Source organism: Corvus brachyrhynchos, unplaced genomic scaffold, assembly GCF_000691975.1.
Source record: "Corvus brachyrhynchos isolate BGI_N302 unplaced genomic scaffold, ASM69197v1 scaffold279, whole genome shotgun sequence".
NCBI classification, from domain to species: Eukaryota; Metazoa; Chordata; class Aves; order Passeriformes; family Corvidae; genus Corvus; species Corvus brachyrhynchos.
The window spans coordinates 5,622,082-5,628,659 of NW_008246060.1; the positions used below are offsets into that span (position 1 = coordinate 5,622,082).

The 6,578-nt window shown below is 38.7% G+C and overlaps 1 protein-coding gene across 1 annotated transcript in view; it reads right to left on the minus strand.

Moving 5' to 3' along the window:
• Window positions 1–6,578, minus strand: part of GRID1 (glutamate ionotropic receptor delta type subunit 1) — a 513,295-nt gene that overhangs the window by 503,519 nt on the left and 3,198 nt on the right.

Below are 6,578 nucleotides of genomic sequence, written 5' to 3' on the forward strand. Positions count from 1 at the left end.
TCCCCTCAGAGGAAATTTATTACTAATAAAAGTATGAGAAACATTTTCATCTTTGCCTAAAAAAAGACTTTGACTATGGCTGCTCTGAAATGACAAAAAGTTACATCTGAAGTAACTGTTTCAGCTACAGTCTTGGTGTGCTGTAGTCTTACAGTCGGGCAGTATTATAGCTGTATAACTTGGCTTTGAGGCTTTGTTTTGTTCTCCTTCCAGTAAACAACTGTGGTAAGCCACAGTTTTAATAAACATGATGACATCCCCTCTGTTCAAGGAACGTGTAACTTTAGCTACTTTCACTGTATGGCTCAACCTTAGCATGATAAATCACATCAAAATATTAAATTCATCTCATTCAGCGAGTACGAAGATGTAAATTAAAATGTAATACTTAGATAGTCAATCCCCTAATCATCTCTAGCTGGAAGATTCTGAAGAGAGAAAGGCTCAAGGCATATTCCCTGCTGGACACATTACAGTAAGTCTAGCAATTAAATTATTTGTACAGGGTATTTGGGCATGCATGTATATGCATACATCCAGATTGTATTTCACAGTTCAGGATCCTTTTCTTGAGCCATTATTTTAACTAGACCAGACTGAGGAGGTTTTGTGTACTCATTTCACATTTACAGATCCTCCTCCACATTAATGACTGAGAACAGCTGCCACAGACAAACAAAGCGCTCAGAAAAATCTTTTCTTTAAAAAATCATAAATAAGAGAAACACAAAGAAAATATTTAACCCTGAAGCACGTTCACTAACATTTTTATGAACACTGCTTATTTCTGATCTTTCAGATAATTTCTAGCATACCAGTTAATGATGTAGCATACTTTCCATAATGAAATCCCAGAAAAAGGAACCCAACTGCAGCTGCTTGGTAAATGAGCAGGATCAGCAGCAGGATCAGTGGGAAAGACCATTACATACTGAAAAAGAACTGTAGCCTAACCTGCAGCTAATTTTCTGTATGAGACCCTTAAAATAGATGGGTCACCCACACCTAACATGGAAATAAAGATATTAGCAATTAGAAGAAAGAAGAAATGCATTTAACCTGCTATGCAGATGGAGGAAGTAAAAAAAACAAAACAACCCTTTCAAACTTAACTCTTTTAACTTCAAAGCATGAAAATAATAAGGCATACCCTGTCATCCTACAGCAAACAGGGACTGAGATGCCTCTCATGGCCTTCTCTCCACTCCCAGACTCTGCCAAGCTGGGGCAGGCCCCTGTGCTCTGATCAGGTCCTATCCACACTGCTGGTGTTTCCACAGAAAGCCTCTTGCTCTGTGGGGATGCTAAGCTGTGACCCCACAGCACATCCTTGTTCCCCTGAGTGCCTGCAGCACTCGACGTGTGACAGTCTCACACCGAGCTCTGGGCCTCGTCCCAGCACGAACTGATGGGAGCCCCTGCAAAGGCAGAGCACGTGGCTGGGGTGGAACTAACCCCAGTACAGCCTGGGAAAACACCTAAACTGCACCAGGGATGTGCTGAAGTGGGACTGCCTCCAAAAGTACCAAATATTTTGCACCTCCAATTAAACTGTGATTAGAACAGAACAGCTGTTGGCTACCAAGTAACAAATAGCAAGAGGGATGAACCAACAAAACAAAAGTGGATATTGGGCCATAGTCTGCAGCCTGCTGCCATCCTCAGCACCAAAGGGACTCCTTCATGGGCTATCAGCTCCTTTCCTTCCTACTGCTTTCAACGTAACAAAAACACATGAATACTAAGAGATGGACATTTTAATTTGCTGTTTTATTTAGCTCTGCAAACACTCTTGTTTATAATACACCAAGACATACAACTATAGAGCACAAAAACAAGCACAATGAGATGACAATGTCACAGATGTCTTCACTGTGGCAGTCCTTAATAAGTCATGGTCTGATCTCAGAGGGCCCAAGGAGGTAAAACTGTTAAACCCATTCACCCCACTGAGCAACATCTTTTAAATGCAGAGAACTAGTAGAAAAAACATGTACTTGCACAGCAAGGCTTCTCTGACCAAGGGTGGGAATCCCTACCTACACTTTCTGGTTGGCTTTTAAAAAGTGTTGAAAGCTGATATTAAACCTAGGATAAAAAGTATGTAACAATATGTGCTTTCCAGAGAGTTCAGAGTGCACCTGTCAAAACTTCCAAACAAGACCTTGCACTCCGATGAAAACAGTGTGAAATCTGTGTTCAAGCATGGAAGAAGAGCAGATAAAGGTAAAGTTACCTGACAGTGAAAGACTCAAGAGAAAACACTGGAGAAAAACTGACAGTACATCAATATAAACCAATCCTTTGCCATTCTGGCAGATGAGATTATTTTTTTTTAATGCTTTACTTTAAAAAGCTAGGTACAGCCTATAGTTTCTACCTATGCACCCAGTACCCCAAGCCAGTGCAGTCAAATCAATAAAGCCTTGTTTCATGGGGTTATTAAAAACAAACAAACGAAACTAAAACCAAAAAAAACCCTAATAATTTGTACATGTAATATTTCATGAATAACTGTAAATAGCAATGGAGCTGCTGAGTCTGGTTCTACAGTTCTCTATTTCATCTTATTTGATTAGCTTACACCTTCTCAACAAATAAAACTGCTGGAAAGCAACTGTGGTTGTAACATTAAATTTATGTGCTGAGACAAGGTAGATCAAGAACCATGTGCTGATCTCTTCTCCCTGAGATCCAGTGGTATGATGTGTGGGAATGGTTCAAAGCTGTGCCACAGGAAGTTGCGACTGGACAAGAGGAAGCATTTCCTTACTGCCCAGGTGGTCAGACACTGGAACAGCCTTTCTGGAGATGTACTTGATGCCACAAGCCTGTCAGTGGTTGAGGCATTTGGACATGGCTCTTAACAACATGCTTGAACTTTTGGTCAGCCCTGAATTATTCAGGCAGCTGGACTAGATATTGTTGTAGGTCACTTCCAACTGAAATAGTCTATTCTGTCGGTTCTATTTTATGTCAAGTACATATCATTACCAAGTGCTACAGACTATAATAACAGATTGCATTCACTCAGTGGTATACAGCACAGACACCCAAAAACTCAGCAGCTCTGAGTTGCTCTGAAACCACAGCAGTGCGTATGGGACTGACAATAAACCCATTTATGGAACACCATTCTTGCTCTCAAACCACATTCTGATTTTCCAAATTTGTTCTGGTTTCCAGAACTGACAGCATTTTAACATCAACAAGCACACATACAAGGCCTCCCAAATTAGAAACAATTCATTTGAAATTGCTATGCAGAGGGAACAGCAAGTTTCAGCTCCAGGAAAGCTCCATAGATGTGTAAGCATCATCCACTGAGAAACAGGAGCTTCAAGTTTTGCAGTTTCTGAGTAACAGGCTCCTTTGATCCCTTCTCCTAAGGGCTCTACAAACGTTAAGTATTAGCTTTCTTGTGTCCCAGTTTTGACCTACAGCTAACTATGCCCCCTTTGAAAGCAACATTTTAAAAACTTACAAGTCTTGTTTGGGTTTTTTTAGTTTAAACATGCCATTGCATTTTCAAGCCCATCCGCAAACCTGTTTGCCACCCATATGTCATGCACACAGTCCCTTCTCAACACTAATGACAGGCTCAGAAATCCCAATTTGAACTGAAAGCGTAGAAGTTCATACCTTTGAACTTATTTGAATCCTTGAATCACAAAAAGGTTACTAAAGTACTAGTTTAAATACACACCACACACAAACAAGCACTTAACTGAAACTCAGCACATAACTCTTTTGGAAGAAAAGATACAGTTTAACTTCATGTTTGTCATTTGAGTTCATTTCTCTAAATCATATGAAAAGAACAATGATTCCCCATGTAAATTGCCTCCTGTAACAGTGAGAAAATAATTTTCCCCTCAAGTAACTGCCACATGCATAAAAGCAATATTCTACAAAATGCAATGACTGCTGGCAAGGGCAGACAACACAGTCCTGTTTTATGCATGCAGCCAGGGTCTGTTCACTTTTTACTGCTTCATCCCTTGCCACTGGAGTTCCTTGCACCCATTTGCTGCACTTTGGTATCGAATGTTTGATGGGGCCAAAAAAATCTCATTACTTATCGGCACAACAGGATCTTGTTTATGCAATAAACATTGAACTGAATGACAAAGGAGGAAACAAAATTTATACTTTAATTGCAGTTCTCTGGCACTTGACACAACCATTAACATGACTGTCCACCAAGTCTTTGAAGAAAAAGTATCTCTGAATTTTATTTACCTATTTCAGTCACCAGAAACTACCACTTATCCTGCTATATAGACTTGCTATAGTTTCCTTATCTCACTACAGCAAAGTCCCTAGAGCTTTTTTATTTTTCCCCAAAATCTAACAACAGTTCTCAGCACATCCCAGCACTGAAAACTACTCTGTATGAAAAGCAAGGTATCTTCTCTTTGGCCTTCAGTTCTGTGAATGCACTGCTCCTCCAAGAAAACCGTACTGGTACTACTCTCCTGTGCTTCCTACCCATGCAGATGTTCTCCAACTGCACAGTAAATGCCAGGAAAAACACATGCTAAAAACTATCTCCATCAGTAATTAAAGCCTTGTCGTTGTGTATTAGACATTGTTACGTGGAATAATGACTTGCCGCAATTTTACCAGCACAATACCTTGAAATGAAGGTCCCTGATTGCAACACACTTTTAAAAGGATTTAAGGATAATTTACAATGTCATCTTACAAAACCATGCAAAAGACACTTCCAATAAATACAATATTTGTGATTGGTTTACTTGCAATAACTATTCTGGTGGTGATATCACAATCGTCTGTTTTTATTCCAAATTAGTTTTTACTTGTAAAAAAAGTTCCATCCCTGTGAAGCTAAGGCTGGTAACATTGATTTCCATGGTGCTGCTTGGAAAGATGCTGCAGAAGAATAATGTGGATGTCAAGGCATTTTACATAGCAGCAGCAAGATTCTGTGAGCAGTCTGGGCAGTGGATTTGCTCCAGGTTGTTTTGACTAATACATGCAATATTTTACCAAAATAAGCAGGACATCCATACAGTGAGATACAATGAGATTTTGAATAGCCAGAACAACACCAAGTAACACTGGGTAATGAGACACTGCTCAGTAAGAACACATCAGCAACTTGTACATCCCATGGATCATTCTGTCTGTGTGGATGACAGTTTCAAAAGTAGGAAATTAAATCTTAAAAAAAAAAAAGACCTGACCTGAACCAACAAAGCAAGTCAGGAAATTGAGCAAAGTCTGACACTTTTCTTAGGCCTCCCATTGTGGCAAGCTTTTACTTGCAGAAAGGATCATTCTGCAGTCCTCCCAAAAGACACCTTGATGTGCCTTAATGAAGCAGTGATAGAGAACAAGTTCTTTTTGGAATTGAGAAGAATCATCAACCACTTCCTTAACTCTCCAGTATGGTATCAGTTCATCAAAGAGCAATTCGAACTGCAATGGACATATGAGCCCTGAAAGAGTATCTTAGAAGGGACAGTAGAAAACATCTTTATTTACATATATTGAGGTAGCACAAAGCTCCTGTACCAAAAAGGCTAAAAATCTGACCAGACTCTTTCCTGTGGATACAACATAGAACTTCAACAGAGAAAATTTATTTTCATAGTAGTTTTCATAAATGCAATCCCAATCTTCAAGGTTAGCAAATAACTCAATTAGAAAATCGTATCACTAGACCAAGAAAAGTCCTTCACTAGGTCATGCTTTCCTGTTTTTAACAAAATTGAGCAAAGGGACCCCATCCACCAGACTGTCAGCTCAGATCCCTGGACATTCAAAATGGTTTCATACAGTTTTACTTCTGAGAAAAGACATTGTTGAAAGCCATTGTTCAGCCAGCCAACTACTGTCACTACCATGAATATGAATAAGCTCCAATATAGGACACCGAGTTTTTGGAAATGTAAGAAGATCCAATTGTTCAGTTATTCTTTGCCAATAAATCAACCCGCCATTATTTAGAGATTTTTATTTTCCTTTGGTGTCTGAATATGTGGCTGGAATTTCATTTTAAAGTCCTTTTCTTCCCATTTTCATAAAGATTTTTTTTCATAGCACCTTGCTAAGTTTTCAGAGCAGCAGAAGGATCCTACTGCCAATAGGATGAGGCCCTTGAAACGACATATACTGCTGTTTCTCCTGGTAATATTAGCTAGCACCTAGTCTGAGGAAAAGATAGAGCAGAAGAAATTGTTCTGAGTTCACAAAAATTAACATTTGGTATAATTTTGTAGCCATAATTTGCATGTACACAACTTAGACATAAATACATATGGATTAATGCAAATTTTCATACTGGGAAAGATTCACTGTGCTCTGTAAAACTAAGGGTAAGGCTGGTGATGAATCATTTTTTTTTAATATTCTAGTCTGGATATATAAATAGCTCTCTGTTTCTAGAATAATTACTACTGAAAAACACAGCTTCTTAAATAACCTAGGCCATAATTAATCTTCGCTTCATTAAATCACAAATAATATCTTTTTAAAGTCTTATTTGTAAAGGCAAGCTGATTAATTTAAACATTTTCCTTTTGCCAAAAAAAAAAAAAAAAAAAAAAAAA